Source organism: Castor canadensis, chromosome 10 (genome assembly GCF_047511655.1).
Source record: "Castor canadensis chromosome 10, mCasCan1.hap1v2, whole genome shotgun sequence".
Taxonomy (NCBI): Eukaryota; Metazoa; Chordata; class Mammalia; order Rodentia; family Castoridae; genus Castor; species Castor canadensis.
The window spans coordinates 86,640,249-86,663,375 of NC_133395.1; the positions used below are offsets into that span (position 1 = coordinate 86,640,249).

At 67.4% G+C, this 23,127-nt stretch overlaps 10 non-coding genes across 10 annotated transcripts; all 10 read right to left on the minus strand.

Moving 5' to 3' along the window:
* Positions 1–1,869: 1,869 nt before the first annotated feature.
* On the minus strand, positions 1,870–1,988 carry LOC141413276 (5S ribosomal RNA). The gene has a single exon (XR_012438068.1). It is a non-coding gene; the product is annotated as a 5S ribosomal RNA (ribosomal RNA).
* Positions 1,989–4,145: 2,157 nt separating this feature from the next.
* LOC141413277 (5S ribosomal RNA) lies at positions 4,146–4,264 on the minus strand. The gene has a single exon (XR_012438069.1). It is a non-coding gene; the product is annotated as a 5S ribosomal RNA (ribosomal RNA).
* A 2,129-nt stretch (positions 4,265–6,393) lies between these two features.
* On the minus strand, positions 6,394–6,512 carry LOC141412774 (5S ribosomal RNA). The gene has a single exon (XR_012437616.1). It is a non-coding gene; the product is annotated as a 5S ribosomal RNA (ribosomal RNA).
* Positions 6,513–8,655: 2,143 nt separating this feature from the next.
* Positions 8,656–8,774, minus strand: LOC141413558 (5S ribosomal RNA). Its single transcript, XR_012438349.1, has one exon. It is a non-coding gene; the product is annotated as a 5S ribosomal RNA (ribosomal RNA).
* Positions 8,775–10,935: 2,161 nt separating this feature from the next.
* LOC141413278 (5S ribosomal RNA) lies at positions 10,936–11,054 on the minus strand. The gene has a single exon (XR_012438070.1). It is a non-coding gene; the product is annotated as a 5S ribosomal RNA (ribosomal RNA).
* Positions 11,055–13,213: 2,159 nt separating this feature from the next.
* On the minus strand, positions 13,214–13,332 carry LOC141413280 (5S ribosomal RNA). The gene has a single exon (XR_012438072.1). It is a non-coding gene; the product is annotated as a 5S ribosomal RNA (ribosomal RNA).
* A 2,139-nt stretch (positions 13,333–15,471) lies between these two features.
* LOC141412597 (5S ribosomal RNA) lies at positions 15,472–15,590 on the minus strand. The gene has a single exon (XR_012437438.1). It is a non-coding gene; the product is annotated as a 5S ribosomal RNA (ribosomal RNA).
* Positions 15,591–17,730: 2,140 nt separating this feature from the next.
* On the minus strand, positions 17,731–17,849 carry LOC141412354 (5S ribosomal RNA). The gene has a single exon (XR_012437193.1). It is a non-coding gene; the product is annotated as a 5S ribosomal RNA (ribosomal RNA).
* A 2,146-nt stretch (positions 17,850–19,995) lies between these two features.
* On the minus strand, positions 19,996–20,114 carry LOC141412784 (5S ribosomal RNA). The gene has a single exon (XR_012437626.1). It is a non-coding gene; the product is annotated as a 5S ribosomal RNA (ribosomal RNA).
* Positions 20,115–22,258: 2,144 nt separating this feature from the next.
* LOC141412355 (5S ribosomal RNA) lies at positions 22,259–22,377 on the minus strand. Its single transcript, XR_012437194.1, has one exon. It is a non-coding gene; the product is annotated as a 5S ribosomal RNA (ribosomal RNA).
* Positions 22,378–23,127: the final 750 nt, after the last annotated feature.

The window sequence follows — 23,127 nt, forward strand, 5'->3', positions numbered from 1 at the left end:
CTGTGGCCAAGGCGGGGGACGCACAGCTCGGGCCAGGGCAAGCAGCCACCCTCCTCCGTCGCCTCCTGGAGCCGTATCCTTGGGTGGGTGCGTGGCTCCCAGCGGAGGTCTCGGGGACCCTTCCGGTCCTCTTCGTCCGGAAAGCGCCACTGCCCCTCCAGCCCATCAGGAAAACGGCAGCCGCGCCCTTCGCCGACCCGCTCCGCCCTCCTCCACACTCAGGGCCTGGGGCTGCGGGGCTGAATCGTGAGGCTTTCCAGCCCAGGACTTCACCTCTGGCCCCTTTCACACCCGGGATCTTGGGAAGAAGAAACAAAAATAAACACAGCCAAAGCCATCTCCTCCGACCCGGGGCCCCTCCACATCCCTTCCGATCCCGGGTTCCTGCCGGCCTCCCCGGGCGTTTCTCCCAGGCAGGCCATCGCGGCCACTACACGGGGCTGAGCACTCGAGTCCTCGGGCGTCACGGGGCCGGCGGCCACGCCAAGCACGCACGACTCCCGGGTCTCGTCTGCTCCTGGGTGCCCTGGGCCTCTTCCCTGTGCCGCTGCTGGGTCTTGTGCCCCTGCTTGGCCTCCTTCAGACCCGGCCCCGTGCTACGCGGCCACGTGCTACAGGATCGTGCCAGCAGAACTGGCCCTGGCTGAGCCGGGTACCCACCCTCCTGCCATCCCTGGCTCTGCTAGCAAATGGCAGAGATCCTCTGGCCTCCGAGCCCAGACAAAAATCCTGATGCAGTTGGCCGAGGGGCCGCAAACCAAGGCTTCGCTTGTTCCCGCTCAGGCCCCAGCCATACCCTCTTGTCCTTCGGCTGCTCGTGTGTGGGGTGGGGGAGAGGAGGGTGCGTCCCCGTGCGTGCGTGCGTGGTCTGGGTGTCTCTGCGTGGTGTGTGTGTGTGTGTGTGTGTGTGTGTTAGATGCCGTGCCTGGTGTAGGTGGGGAAGAGCAAGCCCTCACGCACAGAGCCCCATCACACACTGGGGCCGGGCCGAGGGGGTCAATCTGCTCGGCCTGATTGCGTTGGGCATACATTGCAGAAGGTGGGTTTTCCAAGGCGGAGCAGAGGGTCCCGGCACCTGAGGTTGTCCACGGGGAGAATGTCTGTTCCACAGGGGCAAGCGGTCCCTTCCGTCGTGCCCAAGCCCATGTGACCCCGAAGGCCAGATGGCCCCGGTCCTTGAGCTGAGTGAGGAGTGCTTTGAGACCCGGAGGGTGGCACAGGCGACTGGGCGCCAGCGGCGGCCCTCCCTCCCTTTGAGCGTGACGGGGAGCTGCCGCTGGCATCCGGAGCTCTGGCGGCCTACGCCCTCTGTCCCTGTGACCGCAGGCTCTGCCGTGGGAGGCGGGATCCCACGTAGAGGTCGCGCGCTGGTTGCCCTGTCTTGAGTTGAGCGACGGAGCGCGACGTGGAGCAGCACCCGACTGAGGCTCCCTGCTTCTCTGTCCCCTGGCGTCTTGCCCTGGACCCAGTGCACCAACTCGTGGCGAGCCCAGGTGTGGCGCGTCCCGCTGTGGGGCCCGCTGGGGTGCAGGACCCACTTTATCATGGCTTCCGCACGTCCCTCCCCGCCCGCCTGGAGGGCAGTTGGGGAGCGGTCCCCAACGTGGCCTGGGACCAACCTCGCTGGTGACCCGTGTCGCGGGCGCGCGCCCCAGGAGAGTGTGGGGAGGGGAGAGGATTCGGGGACGTAGCTGTGAGGATTCGGTGTGCGTGGGTCTGGCGGGTAGCCCGGACGGGGTCGGGGTCGTGGTCACGGTGGGTCGTTGTGGTGGTGGTGGTGGTGGTGGTGCTGGGGGTGGTGGTGGTGGTGGGGGGGGTGGTGGCGAAGTCCCCGAAGACAAAAGGAGCAGCGAGGGAGGGAGGAGCAAAAGCCTACAGCACCCGGTATTCCCAGGCGGTCTCCCATCCAAGTACTAACCAGGCCCGACCCTGCTTAGCTTCCGAGATCAGACGAGATCGGGCGCGTTCAGGGTGGTATGGCCGTAGACGCTAGCCGCCGCCTCCGGGAGCCCCAAGAGCCTGCCGAGGGCCCCGGCGTGCATCTCCACGCTGCTCTCTTGGCATGGCTGGGAGTCCGGGTGGGGGCTGGCAGCCCGGGGCCAGCGGCCAGAGGCCCCGTGCGCCTGCTCGGGCAGCCGGTCTCGCCCAGGTGGCCGCTGGGTGGCTTTCTTCCCGAGGTGTCCTGCTGCCAGGACGAGGGTCAAGTTTTCTCGGGGGAAAATTTCTCAGTGCTCTCGGGCGCTTGTTCTTCTGGGAATGTCCACTGCTGTGGCCAAGGCGGGGGACGCACAGCTCGGGCCAGGGCAAGCAGCCGCCCTCCTCCGTCGCCTCCTGGAGCCGTATCCTTGGGTGGGTGCGTGGCTCCCAGCGGAGGTCTCGGGGACCCTTCCGGCCCTCTTCGTCCGGAAAGCGCCACTGCCCCTCCAGCCCACCAGGAAAACGGCAGCCGCGCCCTTCGCCGACCCGCTCCGCCCTACTCCACACTCAGGGCCTGGGGCTGCGGGGCTGAATCGTGAGGCTTTCCAGCCCAGGACTTCACCTCTGGCCCATTTCACACCCGGGATCTTGGGAAGAAGAAACAAAACCAAACACAGCCAAAGCCATCTCCTCCGACCCGGGGCCCCTCCACATCCCTTCCGATCCCGGGTTCCTGCCGGCCTCCCGGGGCGTTTCTCCCAGGCAGGCCTTCGTGGCCACTACACGGGGCTGAGCACTCGAGTCCTCGGGCGTCACGGGGCCCGCGGCCACGCCAAGCACGCACGACTCCCGGGTCTCGTCTGCTCCTGGGTGCCCTGGGCCTCTTCCCTGTGCCGCTGCTGGGTCTTGTGCCCCTGCTTGGCCTCCTTCAGACCCGGCCCCGTGCTACGCGGCCACGTGCTACAGGATCGTGCCAGCAGAACTGGCCCTGGCTGAGCCCCGTACCCACCCTCCTGCCATCCCTGGCCCTGCTAGCAAATGGCAGAGATCCTCTGGCCTCCGAGCCCAGACAAAAATCCTGATGCAGTTGGCCGAGGGGCCGCAAACCAAGGCTTCGCTTGTTCCCGCTCAGGCCCCAGCCATACCCTCTTGTCCTTCGGCTGCTCGTGTGTGGGGTGGGGGAGAGGAGGGTGCGTCCCCGTGCATGCGTGCGTGGTCTGGGTGTCTCTGCGTGGTGTGTGTGTGTGTGTGTGCGTGTGTGTGTGTGTGTGTGTGTTAGATGCCGTGCCTGGTGTAGGTGGGGAAGAGCAAGCCCTCACGCACAGAGCCCCATCACACACTGGGGCCGGGCCGAGGGGGTCAATCTGCTCGGCCTGATTGCGTTGGGCATACATTGCAGAAGGTGGGTTTTCCAAGGCGGAGCAGAGGGTCCCGGCACCTGAGGTTGTCCACGGGGAGAATGTCTGTTCCACGGGGGCAAGCGGTCCCTTCCGTCGTGCCCAAGCCCATGTGACCCCGAAGGCCAGGTGGCCCCGGTCCTTGAGCTGACTGAGGAGTGCTTTGAGACCCGGAGGGTGGCACAGGCGACTGGGCGCCAGCGGCGGCCCTCCCTCCCTTTGAGCGGGACGGGGAGCTGCCGCTGGCATCCGGAGCTCTGGCGGCCTGCGCCCTCTGTCCCTGTGACCGCAGGCTCTGCCGTGGGAGGCGGGATCCCACGTAGAGGTCGCGCGCTGGCTGCCCTGTCTTGGGTTGAGCGATGGAGCGCGACGTGGAGCAGCACCCGACTGAGGCTCCCTGCTTCTCTGTCCCCTGGCGTCTTGCCCTGGACCCAGTGCACCACCTTGTGGCGAGCCCAGGTGTGGCGCGTCCTGCTGTGGGGCCCGCTGGGGTGCAGGACCCACTTTCTCATGGCTTCCGCACGTCCCTCCCCGCCCGCCTGGAGGGCAGTTGGGGAGCGGTCCCCAACGTGGCCTGGGACCAACCTCGCTGGTGACCCGTGTCGTGGGCGCGCGCCCCAGGAGAGTGTGGGGAGGGGAGAGGATTCGGGGACGTAGCTGTGAGGATTCGGTGTGCGTGGGTCTGGCGGGTGGCCCGGTCGGGGTCGGGGTCGTGGTCACGGTGGGTCGTTGTGGTGGTGGTGGTGGTGGTGCTGGGGGTGGTGGTGGTGGTGGGGGGGTGGTGGCGAAGTCCCCGAAGACAAAAGGAGCAGCGAGGGAGGGAGGAGCAAAAGCCTACAGCACCCGGTATTCCCAGGCGGTCTCCCATCCAAGTACTAACCAGGCCCGACCCTGCTTAGCTTCCGAGATCAGACGAGATCGGGCGCGTTCAGGGTGGTATGGCCGTAGACGTTAGCCGCCGCCTCCGGGAGCCCCAAGAGCCTGCCGAGGGCCCCGGCGTGCGTCTCCACGCTGCTCTCCTGGCACGGCTGGGAGTCCGGGTGGGGGCTGGCAGCCCGGGGCCAGCGGCCAGAGGCCCCGCGCGCCTGCTCGGGCAGCCGGTCTCGCCCAGGTGGCCGCTGGGTGGCTTTCTTCCCGAGGTGTCCTGCTGCCAGGACGAGGGTCAAGTTTTCTCGGGGGAAAATTTCTCAGTGCTCTCGGGCGCTTGTTCTTCTGGGAATGTCCACTGCTGTGGCCAAGGCGGGGGACGCACAGCTCGGGCCAGGGCAAGCAGGCGCCCTCCTCCGTCGCCTCCTGGAGCCGTATCCTTGGGTGGGTGCGTGGCTCCCAGCGGAGGTCTCGGGGACCCTTCCGGTCCTCTTCGTCCGGAAAGCGCCACTGCCCCTCCAGCCCATCAGGAAAACGGCAGCCGCGCCCTTCGCCGACCCGCTCCGCCCTCCTCCACACTCAGGGCCTGGGGCTGCGGGGCTGAATCGTGAGGCTTTCCAGCCCAGGACTTCACCTCTGGCCCCTTTCCCACCCGGGATCTTGGGAAGAAGAAACAAAACCAAACACAGCCAAAGCCATCTCCTCTGACCCGGGGCCCCTCCACATCCCTTCCGATCCCGGGTTCCTGCCGGCCTCCCGGGGCGTTTCTCCCAGGCAGGCCTTCGCGGCCACTACACGGGGCTGAGCACTCGAGTCCTCGGGCGTCACGGGGCCCGCGGCCACGCCAAGCACGCACGACTCCCGGGTCTCGTCTGCTCCTGGGTGCCCTGGGCCTCTTCCCTGTGCCGCTGCTGGGTCTTGTGCCCCTGCTTGGCCTCCTTCAGACCCGGCCCCGTGCTACGCGGCCACGTGCTACAGGATCGTGCCAGCAGAACTGGCCCTGGCTGAGCCCCGTACCCACCCTCCTGCCATCCCTGGCCCTGCTAGCAAATGGCAGAGATCCTCTGGCCTCCGAGCCCAGACAAAAATCCTGATGCAGTTGGCCGAGGGGCCGCAAACCAAGCCTTCGCTTGTTCCCGCTCAGGCCCCAGCCATACCCTCTTGTCCTTCGGCTGCTCGTGTGTGGGGTGGGGGAGAGGAGGGTGCGTCCCCGTGCGTGCGTGCGTGGTCTGGGTGTCTCTGCGTGGTGTGTGTGTGTGTTAGATGCCGTGCCTGGTGTAGGTGGGGAAGAGCAAGCCCTCACGCACAGAGCCCCATCACACACTGGGGCCGGGCCGAGGGGGTCAATCTGCTCGGCCTGATTGCGTTGGGCATACATTGCAGAAGGTGGGTTTTCCAAGGCGGAGCAGAGGGTCCCGGCACCTGAGGTTGTCCACGGGGAGAATGTCTGTTCCACGGGGGCAAGCGGTCCCTTCCGTCGTGCCCAAGCCCATGTGACCCCGAAGGCCAGGTGGCCCCGGTCCTTGAGCTGACTGAGGAGTGCTTTGAGACTCGGAGGGTGGCACAGGCGCCTGGGCGCCAGCGGCGGCCCTCCCTCCCTTTGAGCGGGACGGGGAGCTGCCGCTGGCATCCGGAGCTCTGGCGGCCTGCGCCCTCTGTCCCTGTGACCGCAGGCTCTGCCGTGGGAGGCGGGATCCCACGTAGAGGTCGCGCGCTGGCTGCCCTGTCTTGGGTTGAGCGACGGAGCGCGACGTGGAGCAGCACCCGACTGAGGCTCCCTGCTTCTCTGTCCCCTGGCGTCTTGCCCTGGACCCAGTGCACCACCTTGTGGCGAGCCCAGGTGTGGCGCGTCCCGCTGTGGGGCCCGCTGGGGTGCAGGACCCACTTTCTCATGGCTTCCGCACGTCCCTCCCCGCCCGCCTGGAGGGCAGTTGGGGAGCGGTCCCCAACGTGGCCTGGGACCAACCTCGCTGGTGACCCGTGTCGTGGGCGCACGCCCCAGGAGAGTGTGGGGAGGGGAGAGGATTCGGGGACGTAGCTGTGAGGATTCGGTGTGCGTGAGTCTGGCGGGTGGCCCGGATGGGGTCGGGGTCGTGGTCACGGTGGGTCGTTGTGGTGGTGGTGGTGGTGGTGCTGGGGGTGGTGGTGGTGGTGGGGGGGTGGTGGCGAAGTCCCCGAAGACAAAAGGAGCAGCGAGGGAGGGAGGAGCAAAAGCCTACAGCACCCGGTATTCCCAGGCGGTCTCCCATCCAAGTACTAACCAGGCCCGACCCTGCTTAGCTTCCGAGATCAGACGAGATCGGGCGCGTTCAGGGTGTTATGGCCGTAGACGTTAGCCGCCGCCTCCGGGAGCCCCAAGAGCCTGCCGAGGGCCCCGGCGTGCGTCTCCACGCTGCTCTCCTGGCACGGCTGGGAGTCCGGGTGGGGGCTGGCAGCCCGGGGCCAGCGGCCAGAGGCCCCGCGCGCCTGCTCGGGCAGCCGGTCTCGCCCAGGTGGCCGCTGGGTGGCTTTCTTCCCGAGGTGTCCTGCTGCCAGGACGAGGGTCAAGTTTTCTCGGGGGAAAATTTCTCAGTGCTCTCGGGCGCTTGTTCTTCTGGGAATGTCCACTGCTGTGGCCAAGACGGGGGACGCACAGCTCGGGCCAGGGCAAGAAGGCACCCTCCTCCGTCGCCTCCTGGAGCCGTATCCTTGGATGGGTGCGTGGCTCCCAGCGGAGGTCTCGGGGACCCTTCCGGTCCTCTTCGTCCGGAAAGCGCCACTGCCCCTCCAGCCCATCAGGAAAACGGCAGCCGCGCCCTTCGCCGACCCGCTCCGCCCTCCTCCACACTCAGGGCCTGGGGCTGCGGGGCTGAATCGTGAGGCTTTCCAGCCCAGGACTTCACCTCTGGCCCCTTTCCCACCCGGGATCTTGGGAAGAAGAAACAAAACCAAACACAGCCAAAGCCATCTCCTCCGACCCGGGGCCCCTCCACATCCCTTCCGATCCCGGGTTCCTGCCGGCCTCCCGGGGCGTTTCTCCCAGGCAGGCCTTCGCGGCCACTACACGGGGCTGAGCACTCGAGTCCTCGGGCGTCACGGGGCCCGCGGCCACGCCAAGCACGCACGACTCCCGGGTCTCGTCTGCTCCTGGGTGCCCTGGGCCTCTTCCCTGTGCCGCTGCTGGGTCTTGTGCCCCTGCTTGGCCTCCTTCAGACCCGGCCCCGTGCTACGCGGCCACGTGCTACAGGATCGTGCCAGCAGAACTGGCCCTGGCTGAGCCCCGTACCCACCCTCCTGCCATCCCTGGCCCTGCTAGCAAATGGCAGAGATCCTCTGGCCTCCGAGCCCAGACAAAAATCCTGATGCAGTTGGCCGAGGGGCCGCAAACCAAGGCTTCGCTTGTTCCCGCTCAGGCCCCAGCCATACCCTCTTGTCCTTCGGCTGCTCGTGTGTGGGGTGGGGGAGAGGAGGGTGCATCCCCGTGCGTGCGTGCGTGGTCTGGGTGTCTCTGCCTGGTGTGTGTGTGTGTGTGTGTGTGTGTGTTAGATGCCGTGCCTGGTGTAGGTCGGGAAGAGCAAGCCCTCACGCACAGAGCCCCATCACACACTGGGGCCGGGCCGAGGGGGTCAATCTGCTCGGCCTGATTGCGTTGGGCATACATTGCAGAAGGTGGGTTTTCCAAGGCGGAGCAGAGGGTCCCGGCACCTGAGGTTGTCCACGGGGAGAATGTCTGTTCCACGGGGGCAAGCGGTCCCTTCCGTCGTGCCCAAGCCCATGTGACCCCGAAGGCCAGGTGGCCCCGGTCCTTGAGCTGACTGAGGAGTGCTTTGAGACCCGGAGGGTGGCACAGGCGACTGGGCGCCAGCGGCGGCCCTCCCTCCCTTTGAGCGGGACGGGGAGCTGCCGCTGGCATCCGGAGCTCTGGCGGCCTGCGCCCTCTGTCCCTGTGACCGCAGGCTCTGCCGTGGGAGGCGGGATCCCACGTAGAGGTCGCGCGCTGGCTGCCCTGTCTTGGGTTGAGCGACGGAGCGCGACGTGGAGCAGCACCCGACTGAGGCTCCCTGCTTCTCTGTCCCCTGGCGTCTTGCCCTGGACCCAGTGCACCACCTTGTGGCGAGCCCAGGTGTGGCGCGTCCCGCTGTGGGGCCCGCTGGGGTGCAGGACCCACTTTCTCATGGCTTCCGCACGTCCCTCCCCGCCCGCCTGGAGGGCAGTTGGGGAGCGGTCCCCAACGTGGCCTGGGACCAACCTCGCTGGTGACCCGTGTCGTGGGCGCACGCCCCAGGAGAGTGTGGGGAGGGGAGAGGATTCGGGGACGTAGCTGTGAGGATTCGGTGTGCGTGAGTCTGGCGGGTGGCCCGGACGGGGTCGGGGTCGTGGTCACGGTGGGTCGTTGTGGTGGTGGTGGTGGTGGTGCTGGGGGTGGTGGTGGTGGTGGGGGGGTGGTGGCGAAGTCCCCGAAGACAAAAGGAGCAGCGAGGGAGGGAGGAGCAAAAGCCTACAGCACCCGGTATTCCCAGGCGGTCTCCCATCCCAGTACTAACCAGGCCCGACCCTGCTTAGCTTCCGAGATCAGACGAGATCGGGCGCGTTCAGGGTGGTATGGCCGTAGACGTTAGCCGCCGCCTCCGGGAGCCCCAAGAGCCTGCCGAGGGCCCCGGCGTGCGTCTCCACGCTGCTCTCCTGGCACGGCTGGGAGTCCGGGTGGGGGCTGGCAGCCCGGGGCCAGCGGCCAGAGGCCCCGCGCGCCTGCTCGGGCAGCCGGTCTCGCCCAGGTGGCCGCTGGGTGGCTTTCTTCCCGAGGTGTCCTGCTGCCAGGACGAGGGTCAAGTTTTCTCGGGGGAAAATTTCTCAGTGCTCTCGGGTGCTTGTTCTTCTGGGAATGTCCACTGCTGTGGCCAAGACGGGGGACGCACAGCTCGGGCCAGGGCAAGAAGGCACCCTCCTCCGTCGCCTCCTGGAGCCGTATCCTTGGATGGGTGCGTGGCTCCCAGCGGAGGTCTCGTGGACCCTTCCGGTCCTCTTCGTCCGGAAAGCGCCACTGCCCCTCCAGCCCATCAGGAAAACGGCAGCCGTGCCCTTCGCCGACCCGCTCCGCCCTCCTCCACACTCAGGGCCTGGGTCTGCGGGGCTGAATCGTGAGGCTTTCCAGCCCAGGACTTCACCTCTGGCCCCTTTCACACCCGGGATCTTGGGAAGAAGAAACAAAACCAAACACAGCCAAAGCCATCTCCTCCGACCCGGGGCCCCTCCACATCCCTTCCGATCCCGGGTTCCTGCCGGCCTCCCGGGGCGTTTCTCCCAGGCAGGCCTTCGCGGCCACTACACGGGGCTGAGCACTCGAGTCCTCGGGCGTCACGGGGCCCGCGGCCACGCCAAGCACGCACGACTCCCGGGTCTCGTCTGCTCCTGGGTGCCCTGGGCCTCTTCCCTGTGCCGCTGCTGGGTCTTGTGCCCCTGCTTGGCCTCCTTCAGACCCGGCCCCGTGCTACGCGGCCACGTGCTACAGGATCGTGCCAGCAGAACTGGCCCTGGCTTAGCCCCGTACCCACCCTCCTGCCATCCCTGGCCCTGCTAGCAAATGGCAGAGATCCTCTGGCCTCCGAGCCCAGACAAAAATCCTGATGCAGTTGGCCGAGGGGCCGCAAACCAAGGCTTCGCTTGTTCCCGCTCAGGCCCCAGCCATACCCTCTTGTCCTTCGGCTGCTCGTGTGTGGGGTGGGGGAGAGGAGGGTGCGTCCCTGTGCGTGCGTGCGTGGTCTGGGTGTCTCTGCGTGGTGTGTGTGTGTGTGTGTGTGTGTGTGTGTGTGTGTGTGTGTGTGTTAGATGCCGTGCCTGGTGTAGGTGGGGAAGAGCAAGCCCTCACGCACAGAGCCCCATCACACACTGGGGCCGGGCCGAGGGGGTCAATCTGCTCGGCCTGATTGCGTTGGGCATACATTGCAGAAGGTGGGTTTTCCAAGGCGGAGCAGAGGGTCCCGGCACCTGAGGTTGTCCACGGGGAGAATGTCTGTTCCACGGGGGCAAGCGGTCCCTTCCGTCGTGCCCAAGCCCATGTGACCCCGAAGGCCAGGTGGCCCCGGTCCTTGAGCTGACTGAGGAGTGCTTTGAGACCCGGAGGGTGGCACAGGCGACTGGGCGCCAGCGGCGGCCCTCCCTCCCTTTGAGCGGGACGGGGAGCTGCCGCTGGCATCCGGAGCTCTGGCGGCCTGCGCCCTCTGTCCCTGTGACCGCAGGCTCTGCCGTGGGAGGCGGGATCCCACGTAGAGGTCGCGCGCTGGCTGCCCTGTCTTGGGTTGAGCGACGGAGCGCGACGTGGAGCAGCACCCGACTGAGGCTCCCTGCTTCTCTGTCCCCTGGCGTCTTGCCCTGGACCCAGTGCACCACCTTGTGGCGAGCCCAGGTGTGGAGCGTCCCGCTGTGGGGCCCGCTGGGGTGCAGGACCCACTTTCTCATGGCTTCCGCACGTCCCTCCCCGCCCGCCTGGAGGGCAGTTGGGGAGCGGTCCCCAACGTGGCCTGGGACCAACCTCGCTGGTGACCCGTGTCGCGGGCGCGCGCCCCAGGAGAGTGTGGGGAGGGGAGAGGATTCGGGGACGTAGCTGTGAGGATTCGGTGTGCGTGGGTCTGGCGGGTGGCCCGGACGGGGTCGGGGTCGTGGTCACGGTGGGTCGTTGTGGTGGTGGTGGTGGTGGTGCTGGGGGTGGTGGTGGTGGTGGGGGGGTGGTGGCGAAGTCCCCGAAGACAAAAGGAGCAGCGAGGGAGGGAGGAGCAAAAGCCTACAGCACCCGGTATTCCCAGGCGGTCTCCCATCCAAGTACTAACCAGGCCCGACCCTGCTTAGCTTCCGAGATCAGACGAGATCGGGCGCGTTCAGGGTGGTATGGCCGTAGACGCTCGCCGCCGCCTCCGGGAGCCCCAAGAGCCTGCCGAGGGCCCCGGCGTGCGTCTCCACGCTGCTCTCCTGGCACGGCTGGGAGTCCGGGTGGGGGCTGGCAGCCCGGGGCCAGCGGCCAGAGGCCCCGCGCGCCTGCTCGGGCAGCCGGTCTCGCCCAGGTGGCCGCTGGGTGGCTTTCTTCCCGAGGTGTCCTGCTGCCAGGACGAGGGTCAAGTTTTCTCGGGGGAAAATTTCTCAGTGCTCTCAGGCGCTTGTTCTTCTGGGAATGTCCACTGCTGTGGCCAAGGCGGGGGACGCACAGCTCGGGCCAGGGCAAGCAGCCGCCCTCCTCCGTCGCCTCCTGGAGCCGTATCCTTGGGTGGGTGCGTGGCTCCCAGCGGAGGTCTCGGGGACCCTTCCGGTCCTCTTCGTCCGGAAAGCGCCACTGCCCCTCCAGCCCATCAGGAAAACGGCAGCCGCGCCCTTCGCCGACCCGCTCCGCCCTCCTCCACACTCAGGGCCTGGGGCTGCGGGGCTGAATCGTGAGGCTTTCCAGCCCAGGACTTCACCTCTGGCCCCTTTCACACACGGGATCTTGGGAAGAAGAAACAAAACCAAACACAGCCAAAGCCATCTCCTCCGACCCGGGGCCCCTCCACATCCCTTCCGATCCCAGGTTCCTGCGGCCTCCCGGGGCGTTTCTCCCAGGCAGGCCTTCGCGGCCACTACACGGGGCTGAGCACTCGAGTCCTCGGGCGTCACGGGGCCCGCGGCCACGCCAAGCACGCACGACTCCCGGGTCTCGTCTGCTCCTGGGTGCCCTGGGCCTCTTCCCTGTGCCGCTGCTGGGTCTTGTGCCCCTGCTTGGCCTCCTTCAGACCCGGCCCCGTGCTACGCGGCCACGTGCTACAGGATCGTGCCAGCAGAACTGGCCCTGGCTGAGCCCCGTACCCACCCTCCTGCCATCCCTGGCCCTGCTAGCAAATGGCAGAGATCCTCTGGCCTCCGAACCCAGACAAAAATCCTGATGCAGTTGGCCGAGGGGCCGCAAACCAAGGCTTCGCTTGTTCCCGCTCAGGCCCCAGCCATACCCTCTTGTCCTTCGGCTGCTCGTGTGTGGGGTGGGGGAGAGGAGGGTGCGTCCCCGTGCGTGCGTGCGTGGTCTGGGTGTCTCTGCGTGGTGTGTGTGTGTGTGTGTGTGTGTGTGTGTGTGTGTGTGTGTTAGATGCCGTGCCTGGTGTAGGTGGGGAAGAGCAAGCCCTCACGCACAGAGCCCCATCACACACTGGGGCCGGGCCGAGGGGGTCAATCTGCTCGGCCTGATTGCGTTGGGCATACATTGCAGAAGGTGGGTTTTCCAAGGCGGAGCAGAGGGTCCCGGCACCTGAGGTTGTCCACGGGGAGAATGTCTGTTCCACGGGGGCAAGCGGTCCCTTCCGTCGTGCCCAAGCCCATGTGACCCCGAAGGCCAGGTGTCCCCGGTCCTTGAGCTGACTGAGGAGTGCTTTGAGACCCGGAGGGTGGCACAGGCGACTGGGCGCCAGCGGCGGCACTCCCTCCCTTTGAGCGGGACGGGGAGCTGCCGCTGGCATCCGGAGCTCTGGCGGCCTGCGCCCTCTGTCCCTGTGACCGCAGGCTCTGCCGTGGGAGGCGGGATCCCACGTAGAGGTCGCGCGCTGGCTGCCCTGTCTTGGGTTGAGCTACGGAGCGCGACGTGGAGCAGCACCCGACTGAGGCTCCCTGCTTCTCTGTCCCCTGGCGTCTTGCCCTGGACCCAGTGCACCACCTTGTGGCGAGCCCAGGTGTGGCGCGTCCCGCTGTGGGGCCCGCTGGGGTGCAGGACCCACTTTCTCATGGCTTCCGCACGTCCCTCCCCGCCCGCCTGGAGGGCAGTTGGGGAGCGGTCCCCAACGTGGCCTGGGACCAACCTCGCTGGTGACCCGTGTCGCGGGCGCGCGCCACAGGAGAGTGTGGGGAGGGGAGAGGATTCGGGGACGTAGCTGTGAGGATTCGGTGTGCGTGGGTCTGGCGGGTGGCCCGGACGGGGTCGGGGTCGTGGTCACGGTGGGTCGTTGTGGTGGTGGTGGTGGTGGTGGTGCTGGGGGTGGTGGTGGTGGTGGGGGGGTGGTGGCGAAGTCCCCGAAGACAAAAGGAGCAGCGAGGGAGGGAGGAGCAAAAGCCTACAGCACCCGGTATTCCCAGGCGGTCTCCCATCCAAGTACTAACCAGGCCCGACCCTGCTTAGCTTCCGAGATCAGACGAGATCGGGCGCGTTCAGGGTGGTATGGCCGTAGACGCTAGCCGCCGCCTCCGGGAGCCCCAAGAGCCTGCCGAGGGCCCCGGCGTGCGTCTCCACGCTGCTCTCCTGGCACGGCTGGGAGTCCGGGTGGGGGCTGGCAGCCCGGGGCCAGCGGCCAGAAGGCCCGCGCGCCTACTCGGGCAGCCGGTCTCGCCCAGGTGGCCGCTGGGTGGCTTTCTTCCCGAGGTGTCCTGCTGCCAGGACGAGGGTCAAGTTTTCTCGGGGGAAAATTTCTCAGTGCTCTCGGGCGCTTGTTCTTCTGGGAATGTCCACTGCTGTGGCCAAGGCGGGGGACGCACAGCTCAGGCCAGGGCAAGCAGCCGCCCTCCTCCGTCGCCTCCTGGAGCCGTATCCTTGGATGGGTGCGTGGCTCCCAGCGGAGGTCTCGGGGACCCTTCCGGTCCTCTTCGTCCGGAAAGCGCCAATGCCCCTCCAGCCCATCAGGAAAACGGCAGCCGCGCCCTTCGCCGACCCGCTCCGCCCTCCTCCACACTCAGGGCCTGGGGCTGCGGGGCTGAATCGTGAGGCTTTCCAGCCCAGGACTTCACCTCTGGCCCCTTTCACACCCGGGATCTTGGGAAGAAGAAACAAAACCAAACACAGCCAAAGCCATCTCCTCCGACCCGGGGCCCCTCCACATCCCTTCCGATCCCGGGTTCCTGCCGGCCTCCCGGGGCGTTTCTCCCAGGCAGGTCTTCGCGGCCACTACACGGGGCTGAGCACTCGAGTCCTCGGGCGTCACGGGGCCCGCGGCCACGCCAAGCACGCACGACTCCCGGGTCTCGTCTGCTCCTGGGTGCCCTGGGCCTCTTCCCTGTGCCGCTGCTGGGTCTTGTGCCCCTGCTTGGCCTCCTTCAGACCCGGCCCCGTGCTACGCGGCCACGTGCTACAGGATCGTGCCAGCAGAACTGGCCCTGGCTGAGCCCCGTACCCACCCTCCTGCCATCCCTGGCCCTGCTAGCAAATAGCAGAGATCCTCTGGCCTCCGAGCCCAGACAAAAATCCTGATGCAGTTGGCCGAGGGGCCGCAAACCAAGGCTTCGCTTGTTCCCGCTCAGGCCCCAGCCATACCCTCTTGTCCTTCGGCTGCTAGTGTGTGGGGTGGGGGAGAGGAGGGTGCGTCCCCGTGCGTGCGTGCATGGTCTGGGTGTCTCTGCGTGGTGTGTGTGTGTGTGTGTGTGTGTTAGATGCCGTGCCTGGTGTAGGTGGGGAAGAGCAAGCCCTCACGCACAGAGCCCCATCACACACTGGGGCCGGGCCGAGGGGGTCAATCTGCTCGGCCTGATTGCGTTGGGCATACATTGCAGAAGGTGGGTTTTCCAAGGCGGAGCAGAGGGTCCCGGCACCTGAGGTTGTCCACGGGGAGAATGTCTGTTCCACGGGGGCAAGCGGTCCCTTCCGTCGTGCCCAAGCCCATGTGACCCCGAAGGCCAGGTGGCCCCGGTCCTTGAGCTGACTGAGGAGTGCTTTGAGACCAGGAGGGTGGCACAGGCGACTGGGCGCCAGCGGGGGCCCTCCCTCCCTTTGAGCGGGACGGGGAGCTGCCGCTGGCATCCGGAGCTCTGGCGGCCTGCACCCTCTGTCCCTGTGACCGCAGGCTCTGCCGTGGGAGGCGGGATCCCACGTAGAGGTCGCGCGCTGGCTGCCCTGTCTTGGGTTGAGCGACGGAGCGCGACGTGGAGCAGCACCCGACTGAGGCTCCCTGCTTCTCTGTCCCCTGGCGTCTTGCCCTGGACCCAGTGCACCACCTTGTGGCGAGCCCAGGTGTGGCGCGTCCCGCTGTGGGGCCCGCTGGGGTGCAGGACCCACTTTCTCATGGCTTCCGCACGTCCCTCCCCGCCCGCCTGGAGGGCAGTTGGGGAGCGGTCCCCAACATGGCCTGGGACCAACCTCGCTGGTGACCCGTGTCGTGGGCGCATGCCCCAGGAGAGTGTGGGGAGGGGAGAGGATTCGGGGACGTAGCTGTGAGGATTCGGTGTGCGTGGGTCTGGCGGGTGGCCCGGACGGGGTCGGGGTCGTGGTCACGGTGGGTCGTTGTGGTGGTGGTGTTGGTGGTGCTGGGGGTGGTGGTGGTGGTGGGGGGGTGGTGGCGAAGTCCCCGAAGACAAAAGGAGCAGTGAGGGAGGGAGGAGCAAAAGCCTACAGCACCCGGTATTCCCAGGCGGTCTCCCATCCAAGTACTAACCAGGCCCGACCCTGCTTAGCTTCCGAGATCAGACGAGATCGGGCGCGTTCAGGGTAGTATGGCCGTAGACGCTCGCCGCCGCCTCCGGGAGCCCCAAGAGCCTGCCGAGGGCCCCGGCGTGCGTCTCCACGCTGCTCTCCTGGCACGGCTGGGAGTCCGGGTGGGGGCTGGCAGCCCGGGGCCAGCGGCCAGAGGCCCCGCACGCCTGCTCGGGCAGCCGGTCTCGCCCAGGTGGCCGCTGGGTGGCTTTCTTCCCGAGGTGTCCTGCTGCCAGGACGAGGGTCAAGTTTTCTCGGGGGAAAATTTCTCAGTGCTCTCGGGCGCTTGTTCTTCTGGGAATGTCCACTGCTGTGGCCAAGGCGGGGGACGCACAGCTCGGGCCAGGGCAAGCAGCCGCCCTCCTCCGTCGCCTCCTGGAGCCGTATCCTTGGGTGGGTGCGTGGCTCCCAGCGGAGGTCTCGGGGACCCTTCCGGTCCTCTTCGTCCGGAAAGCGCCACTGCCCCTCCAGCCCATCAGGAAAACGGCAGCCGCGCCCTTCGCCGACCCGCTCCGCCCTCCTCCACACTCAGGGCCTGGGGCTGCGGGGCTGAATCGTGAGGCTTTCCAGCCCAGGACTTCACCTCTGGCCCCTTTCACACCCGGGATCTTGGGAAGAAGAAACAAAACCAAACACAGCCAAAGCCATCTCCTCCGACCCGGGGCCCCTCCACATCCCTTCCTATCCCGGGTTCCTGCCGGCCTCCCGGGGCGTTTCTCCCAGGCAGGCCTTCGCGGCCACTACACGGGGCTGAGCACTCGAGTCCTCGGGCGTCACGGGGCCCGCGGCCACGCCAAGCACGCACGACTCCCGGGTCTCGTCTGCTCCTGGGTGCCCTGGGCCTCTTCCCTGTGCCGCTGCTGGGTCTTGTGCCCCTGCTTGGCCTCCTTCAGACCCGACCCCGTGCTACGCGGCCACGTGCTACAGGATCGTGCCAGCAGAACTGGCCCTGGCTGAGCCCCGTACCCACCCTCCTGCCATCCCTGGCCCTGCTAGCAAATGGCAGAGATCCTCTGGCCTCCGAGCCCAGACAAAAATCCTGATGCAGTTGGCCGAGGGGCCGCAAACCAAGGCTTCGCTTGTTCCCGCTCAGGCCCCAGCCATACCCTCTTGTCCTTCGGCTGCTCGTGTGTGGGGTGGGGGAGAGGAGGGTGCGTCCCCGTGCGTGCGTGCGTGGTCTGGGTGTCTCTGCGTGGTGTGTGTGTGTGTGTGTGTGTGTGTTAGATGCCGTGCCTGGTGTAGGTGGGGAAGAGCAAGCCCTCACGCACAGAGCCCCATCACACACTGGGGCCGGGCCGAGGGGGTCAATCTGCTCGGCCTGATTGCGTTGGGCATACATTGCAGAAGGTGGGTTTTCCAAGGCAGAGCAGAGGGTCCCGGCACCTGAGGTTGTCCACGGGGAGAATGTCTGTTCCACGGGGGCAAGCGGTCCCTTCCGTCGTGCCCAAGCCCATGTGACCCCGAAGGCCAGGTGGCCCCGGTCCTTGAGCTGACTGAGGAGTGCTTTGAGACCCGGAGGGTGGCACAGGCGACTGGGCGCCAGCGGCGGCACTCCCTCCCTTTGAGCGGGACGGGGAGCTGCCGCTGGCATCCGGAGCTCTGGCGGCCTGCGCCCTCTGTCCCTGTGACCGCAGGCTCTGCCGTGGGAGGCGGGATCCCACGTAGAGGTCGCGCGCTGGCTGCCCTGTCTTGGGTTGAGCGACGGAGCGCGACGTGGAGCAGCACCCGACTGAGGCTCCCTGCTTCTCTGTCCCCTGGCGTCTTGCCCTGGACCCAGTGCACCACCTTGTGGCGAGCCCAGGTGTGGCGCGTCCCGCTGTGGGGCCCGCTGGGGTGCAGGACCCACTTTCTCATGGCTTCCGCACGTCCCTCCCCGCCCGCCTGGAGGGCAGTTGGGGAGCGGTCCCCAACGTGGCCTGGGACCAACCTCGCTGGTGACCCGTGTCGTGGGCGCGTGCCCCAGGAGAGTGTGGGGAGGGGAGAGGATTCGGGGACGTAGCTGTGAGGATTCGGTGTGCGTGGGTCTGGCGGGTGGCCCGGACGGGGTCGGGGTCGTGGTCACGGTGGGTCGTTGTGGTGGTGGTGTTGGTGGTGCTGGGGGTGGTGGTGGTGTTGGGGTGTGGTGGCGAAGTCCCCGAAGACAAAAGGAGCAGCGAGGGAGGGAGGAGCAAAAGCCTACAGCACCCGGTATTCCCAGGCGGTCCCCCATCCAAGTACTAACCAGGCCCGACCCTGCTTAGCTTCCGAGATCAGACGAGATCGGGCGCGTTCAGGGTGGTATGGCCGTAGACGCTAGCCGCCGCCTCCGGGAGCCCCAAGAGCCTGCCGAGGGCCCCGGCGTGCGTCTCCACGCTGCTCTCCTGGCACGGCTGGGAGTCCGGGTGGGGGCTGGCAGCCCGGGGCCAGCGGCCAGAGGCCCCGCGCGCCTGCTCGGGCAGCCGGTCTCGCCCAGGTGGCCGCTGGGTGGCTTTCTTCCCGAGGTGTCCTGCTGCCAGGACGAGGGTCAAGTTTTCTCGGGGGAAAATTTCTCAGTGCTCTCGGGTGCTTGTTCTTCTGGGAATGTCCACTGCTGTGGCCAAGGCGGGGGACGCACAGCTCGGGCCAGGGCAAGCAGCCGCCCTCCTCCGTCGCCTCCTGGAGCCGTATCCTTGGGTGGGTGCGTGGCTCCCAGCGGAGGTCTCGGGGACCCTTCCGGTCCTCTTCGTCCGGAAAGCGCCACTGCCCCTCCAGCCCATCAGGAAAACGGCAGCCGCGCCCTTCGCCGACCCGCTCCGCCCTCCTCCACACTCAGGGCCTGGGGCTGCGGGGCTGAATCGTGAGGCTTTCCAGCCCAGGACTTCACCTCTGGCCCCTTTCACACCCGGGATCTTGGGAAGAAGAAACAAAACCAAACACAGCCAAAGCCATCTCCTCCGACCCGGGGCCCCTCCACATCCCTTCCGATCCCGGGTTCCTGCCGGCCTCCCGGGGCGTTTCTCCCAGGCAGGCCTTCGCGGCCACTACACGGGGCTGAGCACTCGAGTCCTCGGGCGTCACGGGGCCCGCGGCCACGCCAAGCACGCACGACTCCCGGGTCTCGTCTGCTCCTGGGTGCCCTGGGCCTCTTCCCTGTGCCGCTGCTGGGTCTTGTGCCCCTGCTTGGCCTCCTTCAGACCCGACCCCGTGCTACGCGGCCACGTGCTTCAGGATCGTGCCAGCAGAACTGGCCCTGGCTGAGCCCCGTACCCACCCTCCTGCCATCCCTGGCCCTGCTAGCAAATGGCAGAGATCCTCTGGCCTCCGAGCCCAGACAAAAATCCTGATGCAGTTGGCCGAGGGGCCGCAAACCAAGGCTTCGCTTGTTCCCGCTCAGGCCCCAGCCATACCCTCTTGTCCTTCGGCTGCTCGTGTGTGGGGTGGGGGAGAGGAGGGTGCGTCCCCGTGCGTGCGTGCGTGGTCTGGGTGTCTCTGCGTGGTGTGTGTGTGTGTGTGTGTGTGTGTGTTAGATGCCGTGCCTGGTGTAGGTGGGGAAGAGCAAGACCTCACGCACAGAGCCCCATCACACACTGGGGCCGGGCCGAGGGGGTCAATCTGCTCGGCCTGATTGCGTTGGGCATACATTGCAGAAGGTGGGTTTTCCAAGGCGGAGCAGAGGGTCCCGGCACCTGAGGTTGTCCACGGGGAGAATGTCTGTTCCACGGGGGCAAGCGGTCCCTTCCGTCGTGCCCAAGCCCATGTGACCCCGAAGGCCAGGTGGCCCCGGTCCTTGAGCTGACTGAGGAGTGCTTTGAGACCCGGAGGGTGGCACAGGCGACTGGGCGCCAGCGGCGGCCCTCCCTCCCTTTGAGCGGGACTGGGAGCTGCCGCTGGCATCCGGAGCTCTGGCGGCCTGCGCCCTCTGTCCCTGTGACCGCAGGCTCTGCCGTGGGAGGCGGGATCCCACGTAGAGGTCCCGCGCTGGCTGCCCTGTCTTGGGTTGAGCGACGGAGCGCGACGTGGAGCAGCACCCGACTGAGGCTCCCTGCTTCTCTGTCCCCTGGCGTCTTGCCCTGGACCCAGTGCACCACCTTGTGGCGAGCCCAGGTGTGGCGCGTCCCGCTGTGGGGCCCGCTGGGGTGCAGGACCCACTTTCTCATGGCTTCCGCACGTCCCTCCCCGCCCGCCTGGAGGGCAGTTGGGGAGTGGTCCCCAACGTGGCCTGGGACCAACCTCGCTGGTGACCCGTGTCGCGGGCGCGCGCCCCAGGAGAGTGTGGGGAGGGGAGAGGCTTCGGGGACGTAGCTGTGAGGATTCGGTGTGCGTGGGTCTGGCGGGTGGCCCGGACGGGGTCGGGGTCGTGGTCACGGTGGGTCGTTGTGGTGGTGGTGGTGGTGGTGGTGCTGGGGGTGGTGGTGGTGGTGGGGGGGTGGTGGCGAAGTCCCCGAAGACAAAAGGAGCAGCGAGGGAGGGAGGAGCAAAAGCCTACAGCACCCGGTATTCCCAGGCGGTCCCCCATCCAAGTACTAACCACGCCCGACCCTGCTTAGCTTCCGAGATCAGACGAGATCGGGCGCGTTCAGGGTGGTATGGCCGTAGACGCTAGCCGCCGCCTCCGGGAGCCCCAAGAGCCTGCCGAGGGCCCCGGCGTGCATCTCCACGCTGCTCTCTTGGCAAGGCTGGGAGTCCGGGTGGGGGCTGGCAGCCCGGGGCCAGCGGCCAGAGGCCCCGCGCGCCTGCTCGGGCAGCCGGTCTCGCCCAGGTGGCCGCTGGGTGGCTTTCTTCCCGAGGTGTCCTGCTGCCAGGACGAGGGTCAAGTTTTCTCGGGGGAAAATTTCTCAGTGCTCTCGGGCGCTTGTTCTTCTGGGAATGTCCACTGCTGTGGCCAAGGCGGGGGACGCACAGCTCGGGCCAGGGCAAGCAGCCGCCCTCCTCCGTCGCCTCCTGGAGCCGTATCCTTGGGAGGGTGCGTGGCTCCCAGCGGAGGTCTCGGGGACCCTTCCGGCCCTCTTCGTCCGGAAAGCGCCACTGCCCCTCCAGCCCATCAGGAAAACGGCAGCCGCGCCCTTCGCCGACCCGCTCCGCCCTCCTCCACACTCAGGGCCTGGGGCTGCGGGGCTGAATCGTGAGGCTTTCCAGCCCAGGACTTCACCTCTGGCCCCTTTCACACCCGGGATCTTGGGAAGAAGAAACAAAACCAAACACAGCCAAAGCCATCTCCTCCGACCCGGGGCCCCTCCACATCCCTTCCGATCCCGGGTTCCTGCCGGCCTCCCGGGGCGTTTCTCCCAGGCAGGCCTTCGCGGCCACTACACGGGGCTGAGCACTCGAGTCCTCGGGCGTCACGGGGCCCGCGGCCACGCCAAGCACGCACGACTCCCGGGTCTCGTCTGCTCCTGGGTGCCCTGGGCCTCTTCCCTGTGCCGCTGCTGGGTCTTGTGCCCCTGCTTGCCCTCCTTCAGACCCGGCCCCGTGCTACGCGGCCACGTGCTACAGGATCGTGCCAGCAGAACTGGCCCTGGCTGAGCCCCGTACCCACCCTCCTGCCATCCCTGGCCCTGCTAGCAAATGGCAGAGATCCTCTGGCCTCCGAGCCCAGACAAAAATCCTGATGCAGTTGGCCGAGGGGCCGCAAACCAAGGCTTCGCTTGTTCCCGCTCAGGCCCCAGCCATACCCTGTTGTCCTTTGGCTGCTAGTGTGTGGGGTGGGGGAGAGGAGGGTGCGTCCCCGTGCATGCGTGCGTGGTCTGGGTGTCTCTGCGTGGTGTGTGTGTGTGTGTGTGTGTGTGTTAGATGCCGTGCCTGGTGTAGGTGGGGAAGAGCAAGCCCTCACGCACAGAGCCCCATCACACACTGGGGCCGGGCCGAGGGGGTCAATCTGCTCGGCCTGATTGCGTTGGGCATACATTGCAGAAGGTGGGTTTTCCAAGGCGGAGCAGAGGGTCCCGGCACCTGAGGTTGTCCACGGGGAGAATGTCTGTTCCACGGGGGCAAGCGGTCCCTTCCGTCGTGCCCAAGCCCATGTGACCCCGAAGGCCAGGTGGCCCCGGTCCTTGAGCTGACTGAGGAGTGCTTTGAGACCCGGAGGGTGGCACAGGCGACTGGGCGCCAGCGGCGGCCCTCCCTCCCTTTGAGCGGGACTGGGAGCTGCCGCTGGCATCCGGAGCTCTGGCGGCCTGCGCCCTCTGTCCCTGTGACCGCAGGCTCTGCCGTGGGAGGCGGGATCCCACGTAGAGGTCCCGCGCTGGCTGCCCTGTCTTGGGTTGAGCGACGGAGCGCGACGTGGAGCAGCACCCGACTGAGGCTCCCTGCTTCTCTGTCCCCTGGCGTCTTGCCCTGGACCCAGTGCACCACCTTGTGGCGAGCCCAGGTGTGGCGCGTCCCGCTGTGGGGCCCGCTGGGGTGCAGGACCCACTTTCTCATGGCTTCCGCACGTCCCTCCCCGCCCGCCTGGAGGGCAGTTGGGGAGCGGTCCCCAACGTGGCCTGGGACCAACCTCGCTGGTGACCCGTGTCGCGGGCGCGCGCCCCAGGAGAGTGTGGGGAGGGGAGAGGCTTCGGGGACGTAGCTGTGAGGATTCGGTGTGCGTGGGTCTGGCGGGTGGCCCGGACGGGGTCGGGGTCGTGGTCACGGTGGGTCGTTGTGGTGGTGGTGGTGGTGGTGGTGCTGGGGGTGGTGGTGGTGGTGGGGGGGTGGTGGCGAAGTCCCCGAAGACAAAAGGAGCAGCGAGGGAGGGAGGAGCAAAAGCCTACAGCACCCGGTATTCCCAGGCGGTCCCCCATCCAAGTACTAACCAGGCCCGACCCTGCTTAGCTTCCGAGATCAGACGAGATCGGGCGCGTTCAGGGTGGTATGGCCGTAGACGCTAGCCGCCGCCTCCGGGAGCCCCAAGAGCCTGCCGAGGGCCCCGGCGTGCATCTCCACGCTGCTCTCTTGGCAAGGCTGGGAGTCCGGGTGGGGGCTGGCAGCCCGGGGCCAGCGGCCAGAGGCCCCGCGCGCCTGCTCGGGCAGCCGGTCTCGCCCAGGTGGCCGCTGGGTGGCTTTCTTCCCGAGGTGTCCTGCTGCCAGGACGAGGGTCAAGTTTTCTCGGGGGAAAATTTCTCAGTGCTCTCGGGCGCTTGTTCTTCTGGGAATGTCCACTGCTGTGGCCAAGGCGGGGGACGCACAGCTCGGGCCAGGGCAAGCAGCCGCCCTCCTCCGTCGCCTCCTGGAGCCGTATCCTTGGGAGGGTGCGTGGCTCCCAGCGGAGGTCTCGGGGACCCTTCCGGTCCTCTTCGTCCGGAAAGCGCCACTGCCCCTCCAGCCCATCAGGAAAACGGCAGCCGCACCCTTCGCCGACCCGCTCCGCCCTCCTCCACACTCAGGGCCTGGGGCTGCGGGGCTGAATCGTGAGGCTTTCCAGCCCAGGACTTCACCTCTGGCCCCTTTCACACCCGGGATCTTGGGAAGAAGAAACAAAACCAAACACAGCCAAAGCCATCTCCTCCGACCCGGGGCCCCTCCACATCCCTTCCGATCCCGGGTTCCTGCCGGCCTCCCGGGGCGTTTCTCCCAGGCAGGCCTTCGCGGCCACTACACGGGGCTGAGCACTCGAGTCCTCGGGCGTCACGGGGC